This window comes from Vespa velutina, chromosome 7 (assembly GCF_912470025.1).
Source record: "Vespa velutina chromosome 7, iVesVel2.1, whole genome shotgun sequence".
Lineage (NCBI taxonomy): Eukaryota > Metazoa > Arthropoda > Insecta > Hymenoptera > Vespidae > Vespa > Vespa velutina.
The window spans coordinates 417501-428580 of record NC_062194.1 but is presented as its reverse complement, the minus strand read 5'-3'; the positions used below and the strand labels follow the sequence as shown (position 1 = coordinate 428580).

General features: G+C 40.9%; 1 protein-coding gene across 1 annotated transcript in view; it reads left to right on the top strand.

Moving 5' to 3' along the window:
- Positions 1-675: 675 nt before the first annotated feature.
- LOC124950757 (MOXD1 homolog 2) overlaps positions 676-11080 on the top strand; it is a 152088-nt gene continuing 141683 nt past the window's right edge. Inside the window, exon 1 of the mRNA XM_047497988.1 lies at positions 676-1691. The gene's annotated coding sequence lies outside the window, so the exon portion shown is untranslated. The remainder of the gene's footprint in view (positions 1692-11080) is intronic.

Genomic DNA, 11080 nt, shown 5'->3' with positions numbered 1-11080 from the left:
CTTCTCAGCTGGAGAAAATCATAAAGAAACGAAACGAGTCTCTGGGTAGCGATGGCGAATATGTATCTGTGCACAAATGTGTAGGTGAAAACTCGCCGAGGAGGTGAGTGAATTTCATGGATAGGATGGAGAAAGGGCGTTTGAACGGGCATCGAAATATTTCTGAAAAAAGCGCGTGCGGATGGAGATGACGGTGAGTCGGCTAGGTCGGAGAGGAAGAAGATCGAGATCCGGAAAGTCTTTGCAAAACCGGGTGTCTCGTGGCATCATCTCAAAGAGGAGGGCACAAAGTTGAAGAAGGAAAGGGTAGATGGGTGTTGAAGAAACCGGCCGAGTACGCGAAGGGTCGCTTTTAGGCGGTTTGGTACGTGCGGTGCTCTAGAAAAGGATGAGAGATCGTGAAACGGTGTGAGTTGGCAAAAGAGAGAGAGAGAGAGAGAGAGAGAGAGAGAAATAGAAGGAGAAGGTAGGAAGTATGATAGTTCGCGGAGGGGGGTAGAGAAAGAGAGGAGGAAGAGAGTATGGAGTTGGGGAACGAAGTGGAAGGGAGAGGATAGGAGAATCAGTGGACGAGGGGTTGGAGCGCCTAGGGTCGCGCGCTCGCGCGCGCGTGGCGCGTTGGATGGTAGGTCGGAGAGGTGGGGGACCTAGGCAGAAATCAGTCGAGTCCCGGCCTCAGGTCGCGACGGGTGTTCAGTTCACAGGCGAGAGCCGTGGCGCGCGGTTCGCTTGTGTCGTAGTGTCGTCATTGTTGTCGTCCGTCGTCATCACGTCGTTATCCTTTTCGTCCTTGTCGTCACGTTGTCGTCTAACATTGTTTACTCTCTCTCTCTCTCTTTAACTACTTCGTATGATCGCACACGTTATTTCACTCGGTTCAACGAGCTTTCCTTTTACGATCGTATCTGAAGTCGTATCTAGAGAAACGACTCATCAGACCCTTTACGCATTACGTCTCCTCTACTCTTGCCTCATTCTCTCGTTAAATAAGAAACGAAAATTTCTTTTCTTTCTTAGAAAAGAGGAAGGAGAGAGGGAGAGAGAGAGAGAGAGAGAGAGAGAGAAAGAGGGACTACAAAGAAGGACCAAAGTGATATTTTTCTTTTAAAAAGTTTCCACGTGTGTGATTAATCAAAGATTTTGATCAGTGTTTTCATTTTTTTTTTGCTCCGGACGTAAGGATCAAAGTGTACGGAGACGTGTTAATTTTGTTCGATTTGTGGCAGAAATTAAAAACGATCGAAGGATTGAAACTTCGAATTGAAATAAACGAAAAAGGCTCTTAAGAAAATCTGCGTACGAGAAAAGTGGCAACTTTGACCGATATATCCCGTATTCGCGTGGACGCTATTTTGTACGGGATACGTCCGTATATCGGTCTTCTCTTTGGTGCTACGAGTTTTTCTTTTTTTTTTTTTTTTATTATTTTTCCTTCTCTCTTTCTCATTTCCTCTTTCGCGTGTGACAGTGAAGATACTGTGTGTGCGGCGTAAAACGGAGGAGCAATAAAAAAGGAAAGAGAGAGGAGATCACGAGATAGATAGAACGTGATCGGAGAAACTTTTCAACGCTGGAATTATCTAAGGAAGGAGGGTACGCAAAGAGAAGAGAAAGAGGAGGGAAAAGGACGAAGGAAGAAGCCGACTGTTAAAAACCGGAGGCAAGAACGCGAAAGCACTTCTTACCAAGTGGTAAGCTGCTTCTTTTTCCTCATCCTTTTTTTTCCCCTCTTTCAAGCTTTATTCTCGCAGCCAAGTTAGTCCTTTTTATCCTTTCTTTACGAACGATCGAGAGCGGAGGGCACTTGCTCTGATCTGGGTCGAACTCTCACGATCGACCTCTGAAAAGAAAGATAGAATTCACGATGGCAAAGAGTTCGAGAGGTCCAGTCTCGTAATCTCTTTGATAATATCGGACGTCGATCGCTCTTGTGTTCGCTTCCGTCCGATGGAAGCGGATGGTCAAAGGGCCAGAGGATAGGGCGAAGGGTGAAGACTCAGAAACGACGATTGCTCGAAAGAGATGATTGTAAGACTCCATGCTGCTTTGCGTTTTATCGTTCGTTTCTTTGAAATTTATCCTCTCCGTCCTTTACTTTCTGCTGCTTCTTCCCTTTCTCTATCTCATTCTCTTTTCTCACGTTTTACCGTAGATCTTTCGATGGACGAATGCATTTTAGATGAATAGTTCAGCACGTTCGCCGTTACAGTCAAAAGAGAGTCGATGATACATCTAGAGAGAGAGAGAGAGAGAGATAGAGAGAGAGAGAGAGAGAAAGATGTTTACTGTCTAGATATTTCGATTCGAGAAGTATCGATGTCGGATAGTTCTATAAATGTTATGTTTATACGTTTGCATATCGGCATAAATGGATTTAAGAGTAATCTTGATTTATTGTCAAATAAATTAATACAAAATCAATTGATACAGCTTAAATTATATAAATTATTATACATAGGTAATTGAAGAAAAATGAGAACGAAGAAACGAGTGGACGATTCGTTTAAGAAAATGATTGATATTTACTAACTAATATCGAAAATATTGTTTTAAAGGTTTATCGTATTTAGTTGAAATAATATTAGTTCTTAATGAGGGAAAAAGAAAGAATACGTATAAGCAACATTGACGGAACAAGAATCACCTTTCGTCGATCGGTCAAGGTAGCTTTTGTACGTGAGTTCGTGCTATGGACCGTCGACATCCAATTCGCCAAAGGTAGAGAGAAGAATTTAAGAGCATTGTCGTGTCGTCTCTGTTCCAGCCGGAAATAAGAAAAGTTGAAAACGAAACTCTTTACGCGGCTCTCCGCGACGGCTCACTTCGGCCATTCGTTCCTTCTCTCTCTCCCTCTCTCCCTCTCCCTCTCTCTCTCTCTCTCTCTCAACGATATCTGAGAGGGCGAGAGTGCAAGGGAGTAAACCTCTGTAAATCTTGGAACGAATTCACAAGCGTATCTCCTTCGAAAGCGTCGCCGAGCGAGCCGCTAAAAAATGTGACGCGGAAATGATGCGCGATAAAGTGTTCGCCGAGATGAATCGTTCGAGGTGTAACTTTTACCACGGAGACGTCTTGCGGAAGCTATATATTCCCGTCTATGTGCGTAAATTTCTCTTACTCCCTCTACCTCGTTGCGTGCATCGGCGAAAGGTGGGAGAGAGAGAGAGAGAGAGGAAGAGAAAGAGGCAAAGAGAAAAAGACGAAATCGGTTTCTCGCAGAGACAAGTATCCTTCCATCTTTATTGCTAGAAATGAATTCGAGCGTATTTTTCGGCTTTTGCCTGAGAATCGAAATGCATTTTGCTTTTCCCTCTCTCTCTCTCTCTCTCTCTCTCTCTGTCATTATTTCTCCTTTTCCATTTCTCCTTTCTTCTTTTTTCTTTCCAAACTTCGAACGAGATATTTCTTCGTCACGTGCCGGAAATGAAACGCGCAGATGAGACTTCCGTGGTTTTCCTCTAGCATCCTCGATCCAACATTTTTGTAAGTCGATGAATATGGTATTTCCCTTCTCAAGAATTTTCTTTCAAAGGATGGAATGGTAAAACGAATATTTTATCTGAAATAGGGAGCACGCCCACGCTATATTTGAAAAGAAGATAATTACAATTCGTGTGTTCATGATATTGCGTGTGCGTGACAGTTTGTAATTAAATTTTTTACAAATATCGACATTACGATTGACTTGTAAGAAGATCAAAGACTATTTTATTTTAATTATTGATTCTCGTTGATTCCTCACGAAATCTTTCTATTCTATTCTTTACATTATTTTATCAATCTATTTGTTTATGAGCAGTCTAGACTTCCTCTTATATCTTTTATTTTCTTCATGCAATCGTTCTTATCTCTCGTAGTCTGGTCGAATGTTGTACTAAAATTTGCCTAATCATAAATACAAATACGTCCTATATAAATACCGACGGTTTGTGTGGATGCGTTTGTGCACAGGTTACCGCAAGGACTACTTGCGCGTGCGCGCTCCCTTTCTCTCTCTCTCTCTCTCTCTCTCTCTCTCTCCCCCCCCCCCTTTCTTTCCGTTGGGTCATCGAAGGCCAAAAACGTACAATGGCGATATTATCGAGAACACGATGTAATTTTTACACCGCCTCTCGTTGATTTTAGTCCTACGAGCGATACGGAAATCGTGCTAATAATCAATCATACTACGACAGTAAAGCACTTTGAAACATTCCGCTTGACTTTTAAAACGAGCGGCAACGATCGATCTTCGACAGTATCGATTTTATCGATGAAACTATTTCATCATCGATTATATATAAAGCAAAGTAATTAATAACAGATTTGTTTGCCTTTAATTACTTTCGTTTCCATAAAATGAACATATCTTGAAGTTGTTTCTACTTGAAAACGTGTTTGTACGGTTCGACGAATAAATTAGACGAATAAATGTGGAGTAGAAGCGAAACACTTTGATCCTTTCGATCTATGAATTCAAGTTAGCGTTCGTAAAATTTGAACCAAAGTTTGGGAATGTCCGAGTTCGTCGAAATTCGTAAGAACGAAGAATTGACGTAAAATTCTCGTCGTTTCAAAGAGAAAAGGCGGAAAGAGAAGACGGCAGATATAAACGGATACAAGACGATCTTTTCGCGAGACCGTGTATGTTGCATCGATTTCGAAAGTTTTTGACCCGGACGTACCGAATTTCCATAACTTGAGAAATGGTTTCTTTTGTAAAGTGAGAAAAGATCTTTGTCGAGAGGAAAAGAGAGAAAGAGAACTAAGAGAGATGGTGAGCGAAGATAAAAAAAAAGGAAGAAACGAGAAGGCCAAGCTATACGTTACGCGCTTGTCCTACGGCAAAGATCTTTTACCGACTATCTCCTTTAAGCTTCTCGGAAGCTTTTCTTCTTCGTTTCAGCTTCGTCGTCTGGTCCAAGAAACACACCCCCTTCTTGGTCGCGTTTTCTCTCCACTTTTGTTTCTTTTTCTTTCTTTCACAAACACACCCATACACGCACACCTACACACATTTTCCTTCTCTTCCTTTCTTTTCTTTTATTTTCTTTACATGGAAATCGTATGACGCTCGAACACTTTTCTTTCTCTTCCCCTCCCTCCCTCCCTCCCTCCTAACCTCCCCCCCCTCTCTCTCTCTCTGTCTCGCTATCTTTCTCTTTTCCAATCCCGGCCGTCTGTTTTCCACACGAAAACAATCCGTCGACTTTTCCACCCCTTTCTTTTCTTCTCGAGTCCTTTCAAATTTTCTAGTCCGACTATTTTATGGATATTTCGACACAACGGGAGCCATTTTCTTGCGCGAGACGTTCCTTTCCTTACCGGTAGTGTTACCCGTTGACAACATTTAGATGTATATATATATATATATATATATATATATACATCTCTCGCACTCTCTTTCGGCACTGTCTTCTACCTTCCTCTCGTGCTTTTTCTGAATTCTAAACGAACCCCCCTTGAGTGAGTTTGTCTTCAGAATGGCGTGACTCGACTATAGACGAAAACGCGAGGCGCCCTTCGAAAGGAAAGTGTTGCTCGAGAAAAACTAAGAAAGAATGATATACGAGCAAGCTTCGTTCTTTCGGCTGATAACAACGACTTTTTACACTAATTTCTCGCGTCAGAAGCTGCTTGTTAATTAAGATAAAACAACGTTCAAGTCAATTGTATTTAAATTAAGATGCGAGCATCACAGAAATACGTAATTTTTGCTGTCTTTATTTTTTTATTTATTTAATTTTTTTGTCTTTTTTAATAAATTCGATTAAATCGAACTCGATAAAAAATGCGAGATTTATTCGAATATATTTTGATATAGAAAATTATTGCGTTTTCGATGACGCTGACAGAATTACATAATGTGGCGATTTTCAAATGGGTAACGGAAAAAGATCAAGGTCTAAATAATAGATAAGGCTATAATAAAGGTCGATATCCAATAGCTACACGACCTCTCACGTCGGCCAGGAGTCTATCCACTACTGAATACTAGTCGACTAACGCGATACCAATCTCTTCGGTATATTCCTAAACGAGTAAAACTCTTGTGCTTTTACGTATGAGAAAAGTCGCGTACAGGTACATGGACAAGGAGACATATCGATCTGATTTATTATTCGATAGTTCCACAACATCTCTTCCCGTTCACGTTTTTCGGACGCAAATTCATGATTTATTGCCAATTTTCTTATTATTCGATAGCATGTCTCGCACAATAATTTCTACGAGTTTCATTCATACACGCTCGTTAGACGATGAGGTTTTGCTTAATTGTTTGTTAGTGAAAATGTACTTACCTACTCGCCAGGAAAATTATACGGTTCGATCAACTTTTCTTGCTTTTATTTACGAATACAAAACTCGTATGGAATATTATGGATCCAACGTTTTGACTTTATAATTAACTCGTAAACATATTTTTTTTTTTAACGTTCTTATATCATGATTTGTATTTTAGTACTTTAATCCATCTCAGCTCTCTATGAAAGGCAACGCGTGTACTAACGTTGACCATATGCTTAGAAAATGTGAACGTCGTGCGCATCCCGATGTACTCCTACCACAAGCGAATCACGTATTTCTTAGCGTTTCCGCCCACGATGCCGGTTATATTCGCGAAAGTTTTTCACCTCTGCGGGTATTCGACCTCAATGCGATACGTGCCAAGTACGGAATTCCAGTCAAAATAACGAATGCTCTCATTCCTTCGTGTTAGAAGTACCAAAAACTGACTCCATAATGAACATACCGATAAAACTTGAAAGTTCAACAAACCATTTTCTTCTAACATTTGATTTCTTCTTCAACATATCATCCAAATAGATATTATTTTTCGATATTTATATAGGACGATCTTTAAACTTTCTTTTCTTTACTATCTTAACTAGTAACGAAAGAATAAGAGAGACAAAGATGCATGCATCAGGAAAAAGGATTCTGGATATAAATCCGGATGAAAATGTTTTCACCGCAGCAACGACGACCACGGGCTGACCGATGCGTAAATTAATATAATTAGCCAGCTAAAGCCTCGATAATACCAATTAGCAAAATCTAGATCGTTGGTAGAATTAACGGGCCGCTGGGTGTGACAATCCCTCCCTCTCTTCCTCTCTCTCTCTCTCTCTCTCTCTCTCTCTCTCTCTCTCGCTCTAGCTCGTTCCCAAAGCCCAATTATCCTAATCCGGAATAAACTCTGAAACACTTGTTCGCACCCTCGTCGAGACTGTTTAACAGGTTATATACAAATTTTGTTGCAAGTATTGTATCATAGCTTCGTAGATCTTCTTCTTCGTCTCTTTTTAATATTTTATCCTTATTACGAAAAATACTAATTAGATTAAATGCGAGCCGATGTAATTATTATGCTCGAATTTGTTGTCTCTCAATCGATCTGTAAAATCCATACGTTATTTATATTTGATTTATTCGAAATAAGACCAAAGTGATTCGTACGATCGATTTCTCTAATTAACAGGACACAGGCGGCTTACATTTTCGAGGAGATCAAAGGCCTTAGATTTACTAGCGGTTCCAACAATGATTGTTCGTCGAAAGAGACGCTTAATTAGATGGGCGTTAATACATGTCGTTCATTTGGTACGATTAATTCCTTGTGATTTTCGGCGAACGGACATTATCGTTAATTATTAAATGGACGTGCACGTCGATGTTGGCAACTAATCTATCGATATCTAACCCATAACGGCATGTAAAGGACTCAATCTCTACATGTTTGCGATTCACAACATTGTGGAAAATTATACGATGGAACTTGGAATATCTAAACTGATCATTTGAATTATCTTATATCTTTTAATTGTTTGTTTTTTTTTTTTTTTTTTTTGGACAAGTTTACTGCGTGCGTATTAAAAATATGTATTGAAAGAAGCCAGATTTCAGTTTTAATTCGATTTCGAAAGGACAGATCGTGTGTCGTTTTACAACGTTTTCAACACCTTCGACAAATGTCGATTTTGTCGACGCACTGTGAGAAGAAGGAACGAAAATACTGAACGAATGATGAGGAGAGCGAGGGAAGAGTAGGAGAAGTTAGGCCCAGTTAGGCCTACGGGCATACCAAGAGACAGCAGAGTCTCGTGACGCTCGTTAATTGCCATCGGATGGCAGTGAATGCCATTCGACTTTTGGTTCTTCGTATAGGAGAGGAGACACCGGTAATGATCATCGAAAAGAATGCTAATCGATAGAGAAAACGTTGGTCGCACAGGCCTCGTGTCCGATACGATCTATAATTTCGACTCGTAAAAGACGGAGAGAGAGAGAGAGAGAGAGAGAGAGAGAGAGGAAGAGAGATGGGGGATATATAAATGAACGGAGTGGTCACTATGGATAGAAAGAGACAAAGAGTACGGATACGTCGTTCTGGGAAGTAGGACGGACAAAGGGTGATTCGTGACGTGTAATAGAAAGGGAAAGAGAGAAAGTGAGATGGAAGAGAGGCGTACTTACAAATTACGACGGGGCAGAGTCGCGAGCAGGCCGGTGGACAAGCCGGCAATTTGGGAAGGACGACGAGATTAAGCTGCTCCCCAAAAACCATCATTTCGACGCGACGGAGGTACGCATTATCCGCGAGAAACGGCGAGAAGAGAGAGAAAGAACGAACGTATCCCTCTCTTTGACTTGCTAATTCCGAATTGGCCCCCATGCTGGATGATTCGCTCTGCTCCTTGATGTTTGCTTCCCTTCCTCTCTAAGATTATTATCGACGCCCTCTTGTGCAAATTCCTATCGTTTCATTCTTTATTTTTTCTTTTTATCTTTTACTACGTTTCCGTATGAATGCCAAAAGGATTAGAACCAAAACTCTATCTCCAAATGGAACTTGATTTTATTCTTTCGACTGGTTGACCTTCTTTCTCAGAGTTCCGTTTTTTCCTTTTTTGTTTCGCGTAAAAAAAGAAAAAAAAAAAAAAAGAAAAAAAAAAACGATATCAAAATGTTTATAATAATTTATTCATTTGATATATTATTAATTAGACCGTAATCGGCTCTTTAATTTGCCTCGCGGTTACGGAAAGTATACGAGTGTATGTAGATGACGTAAGTATATTGTGACGCTTTTACGGAAAAGAACGAAAATAATTCCCGCGAGTGTACAGCATTATATACCTGTTGTCCGAGGGACGAGCAGAACCGACAAACGACGAAAAAGCATCCCTCTTTGACTTGCTAATTTTGAATTGGTCCCGTGGCGGGTCGAATCATCCTCTTTCACATACACCCACACATACAATCTCACGTACAATTATTATCGATGTGGTTTACGCACGAGGTGAACCAGTGTCGCGTTTCGACTTTCCCGTGGTCTAATAGAAAGAGAAAGAGATAAAAGGGGTAAAGAGGGGCCGGGGGTGGGGGAAGAGGGAGAGAAAAAGCGGGCGCGTGGCTTTTGTTGAGAGAAATTTTCGTCGCTGGTAAACGTATTGTGTTCTGCTTCGTTCCATCACGCCTCGCCAGTATCCATCGATTCGAGCTTTTGTCGCATGCTAAAACCCCGCGATATGAATCGAAATGATTAATTGAATATCGGTATCCTACGCCGGGTTGCGAGCGAGAGCAATCGATCTCGACATTGATGTAGCTTTTCTGTTAGCTCAGGTGGCCGGAATGTAGCATAAAATAAAAATAAAAAAAGAATAGAAAAAGAAAAAAGAAAGAAAGGATCAGACAAAAAGTACATGCCTCGTAAATGACTCACCGAAGTACGAAGAAGTAGAGGTTAAAGGTAACGGTGGAAATAAGGATATGGAGTGAGAGGTGAGACGGGGGAGAGTGGTAAAAGTTTATGTAATGTTCGTTATTGCATCGCACCCCCGTTCGGAAGCACGTCGAGCCGTCTTGGAATTATAAAGTACCATTAAGGACGAGTTTATCCTTAAATGCGGTGCAAAAGGGCAACACTTCCGCGATTTTACCTCGAAGTTTCCTCGTTAAGTCGCTCTCGATGCTTCGCCGTTGGAACCAACGAAGGAAGCATGGAAGGAAGCAACGAAGCAACGAAGGAAGCAACGAACGAAGGAGGAAGGAAGGAAGGAAGGAAGGAAGGAAGGAAGGAAGGAAGTTTCGGACTCGAGGAGACGAAGGAAAAACGAAGAAGATCGATTCAACGTCTTTCAGCCATCCTCCGACTTACAATCTCGAGTTAGACGAGTTAGAAGCAAAAGGGAACAAAAAGGACGGATTACTCGAGCAAACTAAAAGAGATCGAAATACGATAAAAGTGTTTCTTTAATTTTTAAAACGACCAAACGACTTAAAATTCTTTTTCTCAAATCTTTCGACGTTGATCTTCATGATCGCTTATAAAACAATCAAATATGTTTTTTATCAAATATATTTAAAAAACAAATCTTTTGGATACAAAATAGAAAATTTTTGTATTATAATATAATCATCGTAATATCGTTTAACTGCAGTGGTATTAAAGAATACTTTTGAATTAAAGTGTACGCGTCGGTAGGCAGTAAAGTTTGCTTTCTGCGAGGCAAGGCTTTAAGAGCCCTACGTAAGCACCTACGAGTGGCCTCGACAATCCGTGAATCAACGTGCATCAGCCACGACAATGGTTGTTCGAGGTCTCCGAGAAGTCGTCGTTGATCGATGTAAATGCACTTTCAGCTACGAACAACGACCAGAGAGTAGTCGGAGTCTACTCTCCCTCCCCCCCCCCCCCCCCCCCCCTCTCTCTCTCTCTTTTACTCTTTCTCCATCCTAAGTAATTGTGTGACCATGTCGATCCATCGGTATAACGAATAGTACAAACGATTCTTTGTGCCCTGCGAAACGGTCATTTAATGCTCGTAACTTTTTGACCCCTCTCTCTTCTTTTTTTCCCCTTTTATTTTATTCTCAAAAGAGAGTCGTTGAGAGTTGACGTCGTGACAGGTGAGATAAGGTCTCTATGCATTGACTCGAGATTTAATGAAAGGTTTCGCTGCAGTCGAGGACCGACGGATTTTATTTAAAACTCAAAGGTGCATTAAAATATGAATGTAGGCATGTACACGAAAATAGAAAATTTTAACGAAAGATAAGTGTCGCTGGATCCTTCGAAAAAGTATCTATTTTC